This window comes from Dendrobates tinctorius, unplaced genomic scaffold, assembly GCF_039654945.1.
Source record: "Dendrobates tinctorius isolate UK_male_01 unplaced genomic scaffold, ASM3965494v1 ptg000199l, whole genome shotgun sequence".
Taxonomy (NCBI): Eukaryota; Metazoa; Chordata; class Amphibia; order Anura; family Dendrobatidae; genus Dendrobates; species Dendrobates tinctorius.
In genome coordinates, this window is record NW_027361866.1 from 10,354,619 (window position 1) to 10,371,311 (window position 16,693).

Sequence of the window (16,693 nt, forward strand, 5' to 3'; positions counted from 1 at the left end):
CTCTGAGTCTTCTTGTGCTTCACCCCCTTACATTCCTCCTCTCTTTTCACTCGCCATTCCACGGGAGAGAATTACTGAAGTTCCTTTTGACAATCTTCCAATCCCTGCACAATCTGCTGCCAGATGAACCCATCCTGATTGTATCGAATGGGGGGTACACCAGCTGTTGAACGTTCAGAGCATCTAAATTCAGCACGGGTCCTGGTGTCAGCTGCTGTGGGAGGGACGGGAGTCTGGGCCACTCCCGGCACATTGGTAGTTTCCGGCACCATCCCTGTTTCCAGGTCCCCTGGGGGAAATTGGATATCTTCCTCGTCTTCAACATCAACATTAACCACTGGTACAGCTGGTGGAGGCACTGGGGCCAATGGAACTGGTTCAGGATCTCGACACAAACAAGAATGCAGCATGTGAGTGGGGGCCCCTTCGTCTGTTTCTGGCCAGACCTCGTAGATGGGACCCTTTCTGCCAAGTCGCCACCTCACCCTGTACGGTCTTTTCTCCCACCAGCACTCCAATTTGTTGTGTGGGCGCTTTTCCCTCACCAGGACTCGATCTCCGGGCCGCAGAGCTGTCCCCCTTTGAGGAGTGAAAGTTCTAACTCCCGCAGCCGATTCTGCACTAGCTGATGGATAGTCTGTAGCCGACAACGGTGTTCTTGAACCCAGGAGTACACGCCCATCTGTGGCTAGTCCTCCTTGGGCTTCAACTCCAATTCTGCCAACTCCTTCCTGGACCGCCCAAAGAACAGAGAGTAGGGTGTGAAGCCAGTGGTGCTGTGCTTCTGATTGTTATATACCCACACCAATGCAGGGACATACTCAGTCCAATGGGCCTTCTGTTCCTCTTCCAGAGTCCTCAGCATTTGGATCAAGGTGCGGTTAAATCTCTCACAAGCTCTGTTTCCCTGTGGATGATAAGTAGTTGTCCGGGACTTATTGGTCTTGTTCAGCTGATACAGCTCCTCCATCACCTTTCTGAGGAAGCAGGCCCCCTGATCAGAATGGATGCATTTGGGGCACCTGTACACCTGAATGAAGTGTTTGCAGATTGCATGAGCAGCAGACTCGGCAGTCTGGTCCCGTGTAGGTCTCCCTATGGCAAACTTGATAAAATGGTCTATCATTGCTAAACAGTGGTCATAGCCTTTGGTGCGTGGGTCCAATTGTCAGGTAATCTATGGCCAGCAGGTCCATAGGGCCAGAGGACTTCACCGTCTCTGCGGGGGCCCGTTGTTCCGGTGGTTTGACCAGTTCACAACTCCGGCATTGTTGACAGAACCTTTTCATGACGTTCCTCAGATTGGGATGATAAAACAGGCGCTGCAACCATTAGAAGGTTTTCTCGGGCCCAAAGTGTGCAGTCTCTCCAAAATCCGGGATCTCCACAGGCTCCAGCTCTTCATCCCGACTGGGCGCTGGTTTGTGATAATTCACTCGAGAAAGGGCATCAGCATGAACATTCTCTGATCCTCTCTTGTAGGAGATTCTGTATTGGAACTTGGCCATCTGGGCTACCCAATGTTGTTCTAGACCCCCTAACTTTGCGGTCTCTAGATGAGCCAACGGATTGTCATCCGTACGTACATGAACTTCTGAGCCAGCCAGATACTCCGCAAACTTCCCAGTCATTGCCCACACCAGCGCCAATAGCTCCAGCTTGAATGAACTCTGTAGCTTTCTGGATTTTTCTCCGAGCTATGTAAAGACCCACTGGCGTAGGCTATGACACGCTCTTTTCTGTCCTGCATCTGGGATAGCACTGCTCCGAGCCCCTGTAAACTCCCATCAGTGTGTAAGATGAACGGCTGCGAGAAGTTAGCTTAAGCCAGCACAGGGGCCTCCGTCAAAGCCTTCTTCAGGGCTAGGAATGCTTCTTCCTGACGCTTTCCCCACTGTATGTTCCTGTTTTTGGCACACGAGGGTACTCCCCTCAACAGCTCCAGAAGAGGATTTGCAAGGCAGGTAAAGTCTTTTATGAAGCGTCGAAATTATCCGGTGAGTCCCAAGAATGCACGCACATCTTTTACAGTTTTTGGGGTTGGCCACTCTTGTACCGCAGCAATCTTATCCTGAGAAGGCTTCACTCCCTCAGCTGAAACAACGTGCCCCAATATTCAATCTCAATCTGGAAGAGGTGACACTTCTGGGGCTTCACTTCCAACCCATACCTCTGTAGACGACTCAGAACCTGCTCCAGCCTCTGCAGATGTTCTTCAAAGGTGGGGGCAAAGACTATGATATCGTCCAAGTAGATCAAAGTGGCTTCAAAGTTCAGGTCTCCCAGACATCTCTCAATGAGGCGTTGAAATGCTCCTGGGGCATTGGCTAGGCCGAAGGGCCTGCGGTCGAACTCATACAATCCCATCGGAAGGATGAATGCTGTCTTGGCTCGATCTCGTTCAGACATTGGTACTTGCCAGTAACCGCTGCATGGAAAAGTACCTGGCATTCCCTAGCGCCGACAGGGACTCCTCTATTCTCGGCAGTGGATACGAGTCTCGCACTATGCAAGCGTTGAGCCGGTGGTAGTCCACACAGAAACGTAGGGACCCGTCCTTCTTCCTCACCAAGACTATGGGGGCAGCCCATCGGCTTTGACTCTCACAAATCACCCCCTTCCTCAACATCTGCGACAGCATCCCCTTTACCTCTTGGTACATCTGTGGAGGTATCTCGTGATTAGTGTTGAGCATTCCGATACTGCAAATATCGGGTATCGGCCGATACTCGCTGTATCGGAATTCCGATACCGAGTACCGATATTTTTTCAATATCGTATATCGGAATCGGAAGTTCCCATAATGCAAAGAGCCACTGCTGTGGCTATGATTGGCTGCCGAAATGATGTCATCATGATGCGCGGTCTGTGCGCATCATGATGCGCCGTCAGTTCGGGCCTTCCGGGGGGGGGGTCTATGCCGACTGCCCGGGGTTCTGTACCGGCCTCCCGGGGGTCTGTGCTGACTGCCCGGGGGTCTGTGCGGACTGCCGGGGGGCTGTGCCGACTGCCCGGGGGTCTGTGCGGACTGCCTTGGGTCTGTATCGGCCTGCCGGGGGGCTGTGCCGGCCTGCCGGTGGTCTGTACCGACTGTCCGGGGGTCTGAGCGGCCTGCCGGTGGTCTGTGCCGACTGCCCGGGGGTCTGTACCGGCCTGCTGGTGGTCTGTACCGACCGTCCGGGGGTCTGAGCGGCCTGCCGGTGGTCTGTACCGGCCTGCCGGGGGGCTGTGCTGACTGTCCGGGGTCTGTGCAGGTTGCGGGGGTCTGTGCAGGCATCGTCCGATGGGACTACAAGTCCCATCGGGCGATGCCTGCTACCATGACGGTGATTGACACATTAGCCACTGATGGGACAGTAGTAGTCCCATCATCCGGCCTATGTGTTGAATGTAAAAAAAAAAAAAAAAATACATACTACATACATACTACATGCTACATACATACTACATACATACTACCTGCTACATACATACTACATACATGCTACATACATGCAACATACATACATACTGCATATATACCACATGCATGCAACATGCATACTACATATATACCACATATATACTACATGCATGCAACATGCATACTACATATATACCACATATATACTACATGCATGCAACATGCATACTACATATATACCACATATACCGGGGGTCTGTGCCGACTGTCCGGGGGTCTGAGCGGACTGCCGGGGGTCTGTACCATGCCTGCCGGGGGGCTGTGCCGGCCTGCCGGTGGTCTGTACCGACTGTCCGGGGGTCTGAGCGGCCTGCCGGGGGGCTGTGCCGACTGCCCGGGGGTCTGTACCGGCCTGCCGGGGGGCTGTGCCGGCCTGCCAGTGGTCTGTACCGACCGTCCGGGGGTCTGAGCGGCCTGCCGGTGGTCTGTACCGGCCTGCCGGGGGGCTGTGCCGACTGTCCGGGGTCTGTGCAGGTTGCGGGGGTCTGTGCAGGCATCGTCCGATGGGACTACAAGTCCCATCGGGCGATGCCTGCTACCATGACGGTGATTGACACATTAGCCAATGATGTGACAGTAGTAGTCCCATCATCCGGCCTATGTGTTGAATGTAAAAAAAAAAAAAAAAAAAAAACATACTACATGCTACATACATACTACATACATACTACATACATGCTACATACATACTACATACATGCTACATACATGCAACATACATACATACTGCATATATACCACATGCATGCAACATGCATACTACATATATACCACATATATACTACATGCATGCAACATGCATACTACATATATACCACATATATACTACATGCATGCAACATGCATACTACATATATACCACATATACCGGGGGTCTGTACCGACTGTCCGGGGGTCTGAGCGGCCTGCCGGTGGTCTGAGCCGACAGCCCGGGGGTCTGTACCGGCCTGCCGGGGGGCTGTGCCGGCCTGCCGGTGGTCTGTACCGACCGTCCGGGGGTCTGAGTGGCCTGCCGGTGGTCTGTACCGGCCTGCCGGGGGGCTGTGCCGACTGTCCGGGGTCTGTGCAGGTTGCGGGGGTCTGTGCAGGCATCGTCCGATGGGACTACAAGTCCCATCGGGCGATGCCTGCTACCATGACGGTGATTGACACATTAGCCAATGATGTGACAGTAGTAGTCCCATCATCCGGCCTATGTGTTGAATGTAAAAAAAAAAAAAAAAAAAACATACTACATGCTACATACATACTACATACATACTACATACATGCTACATACATACTACATACATGCTACATACATGCAACATACATACATACTGCATATATACCACATGCATGCAACATGCATACTACATATATACCACATATATACTACATGCATGCAACATGCATACTACATATATACCACATATATACTACATGCATGCAACATGCATACTACATATATACCACATATACCGGGGGTCTGTACCGACTGTCCGGGGGTCTGAGCGGCCTGCCGGTGGTCTGAGCCGACAGCCCGGGGGTCTGTACCGGCCTGCCGGGGGGCTGTGCCGGCCTGCCGGTGGTCTGTACCGACCGTCCGGGGGTCTGAGTGGCCTTGCCGGTGGTCTGTACCGGCCTGCCGGGGGGCTGTGCCGGCCTGCCGGTGGTCTGTACCGACTGCCCGGGGGTCTGAGCGGCCTGCCGGTGGTCTGAGCCGACAGCCCGGGGGTCTGTACCGGCCTGCCGGGGGGCTGTGCCGGCCTGCCGGTGGTCTGTACCGACCGTCCGGGGGTCTGAGTGGCCTGCCGGTGGTCTGTACCGGCCTGCCGGGGGGCTGTGCCGGCCTGCCGGTGGTCTGTACCGACTGCCCGGGGGTCTGTGCGGACTGCCGGTGGTCTGTGCCGGCCTGCCGGTGGTCTGTACCGACTGTCCGGGTGTCTGTGCAGGCTGCGGGGGGCTGTGTCGGCCTGCCGGTGGTCTGTGCCAACTGTCCGGGGGTCTGTGCAGGATCGTCCGATGGGACTACAAGTCCCATCGGGCGATGCCTGCTACCATGACGGTGATTGACACATTAGCCAATGATGGGACAGTAGTAGTCCCATCATCCGCCTAATGTGTTGAATGTACAAAAAAAAAACATACTACATACATACTACATACATACATACTACAAACATGCTACATACATACTACATGCATGCATCATACATACATACTACATATATACCACATGCATGCAACATGCATACTACATATATACCACATGCATGCAACATGCATACTACATATATACCACATATATACTACATGCATGCAACATACAAATATACTACATATATACTACATGCAACATAAATACTACATATATACTACATGCATGCAACATACATATATACTACATGCAACATGCATACTACATGCATGCAACATACATAACATACATACTACATATATACCACATGCATGCAACATGCATACTATATATACCACATATATACTACATGCATGCAACATACATATATACTACATGCAACATGCATACTACATGCATGCAACATGCATACTACATATATACCACATATATACTACATGCATGCAACATACATATATACTACATATATACCACATATATACTACATGCATGCAACATATATATATATATAATACATATATACTACTTGCAACATACATACTACATGCATACTACATATATACCACATGCATGCAACATGCATACTACATATATACTACATATATACTACATGCATGCAACATACATATATACTACATACAATACATTCATACAATACATACATATAGACATACAGTACATATAACATAGAGTACATACTCACCATCACTTGTCACTTTGATCCCCAAAGCCATTGTCATCTATGGAATAAATATTAAAATAACAAAGCACCAATATACTCACCCTTGATCCGCAGAAGTCCACGGGTGTCCAACAACGATCTTGCGTGGAGAACAGCAGCATCAGCTGATGCTACCGTTCTCTACGGGCTCCAGGAAACCAGTGTCGGGAGGTAGGTATCCTTCCGCCCTGTATTCCTCCGCCACTGTAAAGAAAAAAAAACGTCCCTAGTCTCATTTTATAGCATTGCTGTGTGAGAAATTTCCCATGCAGCTTTTGCCATAAAGTGAGACTAGGGACTTTTTTTTTTTTTTTTTTACACTGGCGGAGGAATACAGGGCGGAAGGATACCTACCTCCTGACACTGGTTTCCTGGGGCCCATAGAGAACGGTAGCATCAGCTGATGCTGCAGTTCTCCACGCAAGATCGTTGTGGGACTCTCGTGGATTTTTGCGGATCAGGGAGTATATTGTTTGTTTGTTTTTTTAATATTTATTCCAAAAATGACAATGGCTTCGGGGATCAAAGTGACAAGTGATGGTGAGTATGCACTCTGTTATATGTACTGTATGTCTATATGTATGTATTGTATGAATGTATTGTATGTAGTATATATGTATGTTGCATGCATGTAGTATATATGTAGTATGCATGTTGCATGCATGTGGTATATATGTAGTATGTATGTATGTTGCATGCATGTAGTATATATGTATGTTGCATGCATGTAGTATATATGTAGTATGCATGTTGCATGCATGTGGTATATATGTAGTATGTATGTAGTATGTATGTTGCATGTAGTATATATGTATTATATATATGTTGCATGCATGTAGTATATATGTGGTATATATAGTATGCATGTTGCATGCATGTGGTATATATGTAGTATGTATGTTGCATGCATGTAGTATATATGTAGTATGCATGTTGCATGTAATATATATGTATGTTGCATGCATGTAGTATATATGTATGTTGCATGCATGTAGTATATATGTAGTATGCATGCTGCATGCATGTGGTATATATGTAGTATGTATGTAGTATGTATGTTGCATGTAGTATATATGTATTATATATATGTTGCATGCATGTAGTATATATGTAGTATATACAGTGGGGAAAAAAAGTATTTCGTCAGTCAGCAATAGTGCAAGTTCCACCACTTAAATAGATGAGAAGCGTCTGTAATTTACATCATAGGTAGACCTCAACTATGGGAGACAAACTGAGAAAAAAAAATCCAGAAAATCACATTGTCTGTTTTTTTTTCATTTTATTTGCATATTATGGTGGAAAATAAGTATTTGGTCAGAAACAAGCAATCAAGATTTCTGGCTCTCACAGACCTGTAACTTCTTCTTTAAGAGTTTCCTCTTTCCTCCACTCATTACCTGTAGTAATGGCACCTGTTTAAACTTGTTATCAGTATAAAAAGACACCTGTGCACACCCTCAAACAGTCTGACTCCAAACTCCACTATGGTGAAGACCAAAGAGCTGTCAAAGGACACCAGAAACAAAATTGTAGCCCTGCACCAGGCTGGGAAGACTGAATCTGCAATAGCCAACCAGCTTGGAGTGAAGAAATCAACTGTGGGAGCAATAATTAGAAAATGGAAGACATACAAGACCACTGATAATCTCCCTCGATCTGGTGCTCCACGCAAAATCCCACCCCGTGGGGTCAGAATGATCACAAGAACGGTGAGCAAAAATCCCAGAACCACGCGGGGGGACCTAGTGAATGAACTGCAGAGAGCTGGGACCAATGTAACAAGGCCTACCATAAGTAACACACTACGCCACCATGGACTCAGATCCTGCAGTGCCAGACGTGTCCCACTGCTTAAGCCTGTACATGTCCGGGCCCGTCTGAAGTTTGCTAGAGAGCATTTGGATGATCCAGAGGAGTTTTGGGAGAATGTCCTATGGTCTGATGAAACCAAACTGGAACTGTTTGGTAGAAACACAACTTGTCGTGTTTGGAGGAAAAAGAATACTGAGTTGCATCCATCAAACACCATACCTACTGTAAAGAATGGTGGTGGAAACATCATGCTTTGGGGCTGTTTCTCTGCAAAGGGGCCAGGACGACTGATCCGGGTACATGAAAGAATGAATGGGGCCATGTATTGTGAGATTTTGAGTGCAAACCTCCTTCCATCAGCAAGGGCATTGAAGATGAAACGTGGCTGGGTCTTTCAACATGACAATGATCCAAAGCACACCGCCAGGGCAACGAAGGAGTGGCTTCGTAAGAAGCATTTCAAGGTCCTGGAGTGGCCTAGCCAGTCTCCAGATCTCAACCCTATAGAAAACCTTTGGAGGGAGTTGAAAGTCCGTGTTGCCAAGCGAAAAGCCAAAAACATCACTGCTCTAGAGGAGATCTGCATGGAGGAATGGGCCAACATACCAACAACAGTGTGTGGCAACCTTGTGAAGACTTACAGAAAACGTTTGACCTCTGTCATTGCCAACAAAGGATATATCACAAAGTATTGAGATGAAATTTTGTTTCTGACCAAATACTTATTTTCCACCATAATATGCAAATAAAATGAAAAAAAAAACAGACAATGTGATTTTCTGGATTTTTTTTTCTCAGTTTGTCTCCCATAGTTGAGGTCTACCTATGATGTAAATTACAGACGCCTCTCATCTTTTTAAGTGGTGGAACTTGCACTATTGCTGACTGACTAAATACTTTTTTTCCCCACTGTATGTATGTTGAATGCATGTAGTATATATGTGGTATACATATAGTATGCATGTTGCATGCATGTGGTATATATGTAGTATGTATGTTGCATGTAGTATGTATGTATTATATATATGTTGCATGCATGTAGTATATATGTAGTATATGTATGTTGAATGCATGTAGTATATATGTGGTATACATATAGTATGCATGTTGCATGCATGTGGTATATATGTAGTATGTATGTTGCATGCATGTAGTATATATGTAGTATGCATGTTGCATGTAGTATATATGTAGTATATATGTATGTTGCATGCATGTAGTATATACAGTGGGGAAAAAAAGTATTTAGTCAGTCAGCAATAGTGCAAGTTCCACCACTTAAAAAGATGAGAGGCGTCTGTAATTTACATCATAGGTAGACCTCAACTATGGGAGACAAACTGAGAAAAAAAAATCCAGAAAATCACATTGTCTGTTTTTTTTTCATTTTATTTGCATATTATGGTGGAAAATAAGTATTTGGTCAGAAACAAGCAATCAAGATTTCTGGCTCTCACAGACCTGTAACTTCTTCTTTAAGAGTCTCCTCTTTCCTCCACTCATTACCTGTAGTAAGGGCACCTGTTTAAACTTGTTATCAGTATAAAAAGACACCTGTGCACACCCTCAAACAGTCTGACTCCAAACTCCACTATGGTGAAGACCAAAGAGCTGTCAAAGGACACCAGAAACAAAATTGTAGCCCTGCACCAGGCTGGGAAGACTGAATCTGCAATAGCCAACCAGCTTGGAGTGAAGAAATCAACTGTGGGAGCAATAATTAGAAAATGGAAGACATCCATACCACTGATAATCTCCCTCAATCTGGTGCTCCACGCAAAATCCCACCCCGTGGGGTCAGAATGATCACAAGAACGGTGAGCAAAAATCCCAGAACCACGCGGGGGGACCTAGTGAATGAACTGCAGAGAGCTGGGACCAATGTAACAAGGCCTACCATAAGTAACACACTACGCCACCATGGACTCAGATCCTGCAGTGCCAGACGTGTCCCACTGCTTAAGCCTGTACATGTCCGGGCCCGTCTGAAGTTTGCTAGAGAGCATTTGGATGATCCAGAGGAGTTTTGGGAGAATGTCCTATGGTCTGATGAAACCAAACTGGAACTGTTTGGTAGAAACACAACTTGTCGTGTTTGGAGGAAAAAGAATACTGAGTTGCATCCATCAAACACCATACCTACTGTAAAGCATGGTGGTGGAAACATCATGCTTTGGGGCTGTTTCTCTGCAAAGGGGCCAGGACGACTGATCCGGGTACATGAAAGAAAGAATGGGGCCATGTATCGTGAGATTTTGAGTGCAAACCTCCTTCCATCAGCAAGGGCATTGAAGATGAAACGTGGCTGGGTCTTTCAACATGACAATGATCCAAAGCACACCGCCAGGGCAACGAAGGAGTGGCTTCGTAAGAAGCATTTCAAGGTCCTGGAGTGGCCTAGCCAGTCTCCAGATCTCAACCCTATAGAAAACCTTTGGAGGGAGTTGAAAGTCCGTGTTGCCAAGCGAAAAGCCAAAAACATCACTGCTCTAGAGGAGATCTGCATGGAGGAATGGGCCAACATACCAACAACAGTGTGTGGCAACCTTGTGAAGACTTACAGAAAACATTTGACCTCTGTCATTGCCAACAAAGGATATATCACAAAGTATTGAGATGAAATTTTGTTTCTGACCAAATACTTATTTTCCACCATAATATGCAAATAAAATGAAAAAAAAACAGACAATGTGATTTTCTGGATTTTTTTTTCTCAGTTTGTCTCCCATAGTTGAGGTCTACCTATGATGTAAATTACAGACGCCTCTCATCTTTTTAAGTGGTGGAACTTGCACTATTGCTGACTGACTAAATACTTTTTTTCCCCACTGTATGTGGTATATATGTAGTATGCATGTTGCATGCATGTAGTATATATGTTGTATATATGTTGCATGCATGTGGTATATATGTAGTATGCAGTATATATGTATGTTGCATGCATGTAGTATGCATGTTGCATGTAGTATATATGTATGTTGCATGCATGTAGTATATATGTTGCATGCAGTATATATGTAGTATATATGTATGTTGCATGCATGTAGTATATATGTGGTATATATGTAGTATGCATGTTGCATGCATGTATGTAGTATGTATTTTTTTTTTTTTACATTCAACACATAGGCCGGATGATGGGACTACTACTGTCCCATCATTGGCTAATGTGTCAATCACGTCATGGTAGCAGGCATCGCCCGATGGGACTTGTAGTCCCATCGGACGATGCCTGCACAGACCCCCGCAGCCTGCACAGACCCCAAGACAGTCGGCACAGAAACCCGCCAGTCCGCACAGACCCCCGGGCAGTCGGTACAGACCACCGGCAGGCCGGCACAGACCCCCGGGCAGTTGGCACAAACCCCGGGCAGTCGGCACAGACCCCCGGACAGTCAGCACAGCCCCCTGGCAGGCCGGCACAGCCCCCCGGCAGTCCGCACAGACCCCCGGGCAGTCGGTACAGACCACCGGCAGGCCGGTACAGACCCCCGCAGCCTGCACAGACCCCCGGACAGTCGGTACAGACCACCGGCAGGCCGGTACAGACCCCCGGGCAGTCGGCACAGACCCCCAGACAGTCTGCACGGTGGTATATATGTAGTATGCATGCATGTAGTATATATGTGGTATATATGTAGTATGCATGTTGCATGCATGTGGTATATATGCAGTATGTATGTATGTTGCATGCATGTAGTATATATGTTGCATGTATGTAGCATGTATGTAGTATGTATGTAGCATGTAGTATGTATGTATTTTTTTTTTTTTTACATTCAACACATAGGCCGGATGATGGGACTACTACTGTCCCATCATTGGCTAATGTGTCAATCACCGTCATGGTAGCAGGCATCGACCGATGGGACTTGTAGTCCCATCGGGCGATGCCTGCACAGACCCCCGCAGCCTGCACAGACCCCCGGACAGTCAGCACAGCCCCCCGGCAGGCCGGTACAGACCACCGGCAGGCCGCTCAGACCCCCGGACGGTCGGTACAGACCCCCGGCAGTCCGCTCAGACCCCCGGACAGTCGGTACAGACCACCGGCAGGCCGGTACAGACCCCCGCAGCCTGCACAGATCCCCGGACAGTCGGCACAGCCCCCCAGCAGGCCAGCACAGACCCTCGGCAGGCCGGTACAGACCCCCGGCAGTATGCACAGACCCCCGGGCAGTCGGCACAGACCCCCGGACAGTCGGCACAGCCCCCCGGCAAGCCGGCACAGCCCCCCGGCAGGCCGGTACAGACCCCCGGCAGTCCGCTCAGACCCCGGACAGTCGGTACAGCCCCCCGGCAGGCCGGTACAGACCCCCGGCAGTCGGCACAGACCCCCGGACAGTCGGCACAGCCCCCCAGCAGGCCAGCACAGCCCCCCGGCAGGCCGGTACAGACCCCCGGCAGTCCGCACAGACCCCCGGCAGTCCGCTCAGACCCCCGGACAGTCGGTACAGACCACCGACAGGCCAGCACAGCCCCCCGGCAGGCCGATACAGACCCCCGCAGCCTGCACAGACCCCCGGACAGTCGGCACAGCCCCCCAGCAGGCCAGCACAGCCCCTTGGCAGGCCGGTACAGACCCCCGGCAGTCCGCACAGACCCCCGGACAGTCGGCATAGCCCCCCGGCAGGCCGGTACAGACCCCCGCAGCCTGCACAGACCCCCGGACAGTCGGCACAGCCCCCCGGCAGGCCGGTACAGACCCCCGCAGCCTGCACAGACCCCTGGACAGTCGGCACAGACCCCCGGACAGTCGGCACAGCCCCCTGGCAAGCCGGCACAGCCCCCCGGCAGGCCGGTACAGACCCCCGGCAGTCCGCTCAGACCCCGGACAGTCGGTACAGACCACCGGCAGGCCGGCACAGACCCCCGGCAGTCCGCACAGACCCCCGGGCAGTCGGTACAGACCACCGGCAGGCCACTACAGACCCCCGCAGCCTGCACAGACCCCCGGACAGTCGGTACAGACCACCGGCAGGCCGGTACAGACCCCCGCAGCCTGCACAGACCCCCGGGCAGTCGGCACAGACCCCCGGACAGTCTGCACAGTGGTATATATGTAGTATGCATGCATGTAGTATATATGTGGTATATATGTAGTATGCATGTTGCATGCATGTGGTATATATGCAGTATGTATGTATGTTGCATGCATGTAGTATATATGTTGCATGTATGTAGCATGTATGTAGTATGTATGTAGCATGTAGTATGTATGTATTTTTTTTTTTTTTTTACATTCAACACATAGGCCGGATGATGGGACTATTACTGTCCCATCATTGGCTAATGTGTCAATCACCGTCATGGTAGCAGGCATCGCCCGATGGGACTTGTAGTCCCATCGGACGATGCCTGCACAGACCCCCGCAGCCTGCACAGACTCCCGGACAGTCGACACAGCCCCCCGGCAGGCCAGCACAGCCCCCCGGCAGGCCGGTACAGACCCCCGGCAGTCCGCTCAGACCCCGGACAGTCGGTACAGACCACCGGCAGGCCGGTACAGACCCGTGCGCAGTCGGCACAGACCCCCGGACAGTCGGCACAGCCCCCCGGTATATGTGGTATATATGTAGTATGCATGTTGCATGCATGTAGTATATACGTGGTATATATGTAGTATGCATGTTGCATGCATGTGGTATATATGTAGAATGCATGTTGCATGCATGTGGTATATATGTAGTATGTATGTATGTTGCATGCATGTAGTATGTATGTAGCATGTATGTAGTATGTATGTAGCATGTAGTATGTATGTAGTATGTATTTTTTTTTTTTTTGTACATTCAACACATTAGCCGGATGATGGGACTACTACTGTCCCATCATTGGCTAATGTGTCAATTACCGTCATGGTAGCAGGCATCGCCCGATGGGACTTGTAGTCCCATCAGACGATCCTGCACAGACCACCGGCAGGCCGGCACAGCCCCCCGCAGCCTGCACAGACACCCGGACAGTCGGTACAGACCACCGGCAGGCCGGCACAGACCACCGGCATTCCGCACAGACCCCCGGGCAGTCAGTACAGACCACCGGCAGGCCGGCACAGCCCCCCGTAGCCTGCACAGACACCCGGACAGTCGGCACAGACCACCGGCAGTCCGCACAGACCCCCGAGCAGTCGGTACAGACCACCGGCAGGCCGGTACAGACCCCCGCAGCCTGCACAGACCCCCGGACAGTCGGCACAGCCCCCCAGCAGGCCAGCACAGCCCCCTGGCAGGCCGGCACAGCCCCCCGGCAGGCCGGTACAGACCCCCGGCAGTCCGCTCAGACCCCCGGGCAGTCGGTACAGACCACCGGCAGGCCGGTACAGACCCCTGGGCAGTCGGCACAGACCCCCGGACAGTCGGCACAGCCCCCCGGTATATGTGGTATATATGTAGTATGCATGTTGCATGCATGTAGTATATATGTGGTATATATGTAGTATGCATGTTGCATGCATGTGGTATATATGTAGTATGTATGTATGTTGCATGCATGTAGTATGTATGTAGTATGTATGTAGTATGTATTTTTTTTTTTGTACATTCAACACATTAGCCGGATGATGGGACTACTACTGTCCCATCATTGGCTAATGTGTCAATCACGGTCATGGTAGCAGGCATCGCCCGATGGGACTTGTTGTCCCATCGGACGATCCTGCACAGACCACCGGCAGGCCGGCACAGCCCCCCGCAGCCTGCACAGACACCCGGACAGTCGGTACAGACCACCGGCAGGCCGGTACAGAGCCCCGGCAGTCCGCACAGACCCCCGGGCAGTTGGTACAGACCACCGGCAGGCCGGCACAGCCCACCGCAGCCTGCACAGACACCCGGACAGTCGGCACAGACCACCGGCAGTCCGCACAGACCCCCGAGCAGTCAGTACAGACCACCGGCAGTCCGCACAGACCCCTGGGTAGTCGGCACAGACCCCTGGAAGGTCTGTACACCCCCCCGAGAGGCTGTAGAAGGAGAGAAAAGGGTTTTTCTTATTCCGATACCGGAAGTCCCATAGACTTGATTGGGACTTCCGGTATCGGAATCGGCGATACCCGATACTTTTTTCGTATCGGGCCGATACCATCCGATCTGATATTTTAGGGTATCGGATGGTATCGCTCAACACTACTCGTGATACTGCTCCTGGATTGGTGCCGCATCCCCGGTGAGTATCTCATGGATGATGGCCGTGGTGCGCCCGAAGTCGTCTTCATTTTTCGCGAACACTTCCTGGTATTTTCCCAACAAGGCTTCCACCTGGGGCACCTGCTGAGGGGTCAGCTCTGTGAGCTCTGCCCTCATGTGTTCCAGTATCCGTCACCCCTCTTGCAGCAATCTGGGGTCCAGGGCTGCCTCCGCCTTGACAGTCACTAGCCACGGATCTTCTGACCTTGCAGTCAGCTGTACTGTCTCAGTCAGGATCAGCTCGTCTGGGAGACCCAGGATGTGGGAGACTTCACTCTTGGGGAGTAAAGTTACATCAGTTTCCCCCAAATTTAAGCATCATACGAGGACAGTGCCATCCTGCACGGTAGCCAGGGTCCGTGCGACCATTACTCCCGATGGCAACTGGTCGACTCCGCTAGGTTCAATTTGAACCTCCAACCCCTCCCGGGGAATACCAGCTTGGACAGGCAGGGGCACCACAGTCTGCCCAGGGGGCAACTGTGGTGAACTCATTTTCTGGTTTACCTCTGGCTTCTGGTGAGGGTGGTGGAGCTGGATGTGTTGACAGAGGAGTCGGGAGTTCTCCATCTGGGCTCCCTCTAGTGGTAACAATAGGTAATGAAGCTGATCTAAATGGCAGAGACTTGCCACCTGAGGAGGAGGACTGTGAGTTGACATCAGGAGTCTCTGACTGGATTTAAGACAGCCGACTCAATAATTTTGTGCTGGTTATTTTTTCCTGCCCTGAGGTTCTGGTTTCCAGTTCTGTTCCTGCCTTCTCAAGCTAAGTGTGCTCTGCTATTTTTTCACATGAGATTTGGTCTTGTTTACTCAGTTTTTGTGGTCAGCCAGCCCCTGCTGGGGCTGTGCTGAATTTCCATTCTTATGTCTCTGTTTATGCCAGTTTGCTTTTTGTCCCTGATCAGATTGGTCGCTTTTTGCTCTGTCTTCAGAATATACCAGAGTGCTGATATAGGGAATTGAAGTCTAGTGACTTCAGGGTTTTTGTTATCAGAAAGTGTTGGACATTTTTGGCAGGGTTTTGTGCGTGATTGCAGACAGCATCTTTCCTTTCCTGTCCTTTCTAGTTAGTGTGGGCCCCATCGTTTGCTCAGCCTATTTTTCTATCTGTGTTTGTGTTTTCATCTTGTCTCACTGACAATATATGTTTGGGGGCTGTCTATTGCTTTGGGGTCTGCTCTGGGGCAGTTTAGATTTCCCCTTTTCTTGCTTTAGGTTTATTTAGTTCTCCGGCTGTGATGAGGCGTCTAGGATCATCGTAGGTACGCTCCATGGTTACTGCTAGTTGTGTGGATAGGATCAGGGGTCTGAAATCCACTTAGTTACCAACCTCTCTGGTTTTCTGTAGCTTAGCTTGTTTTTGT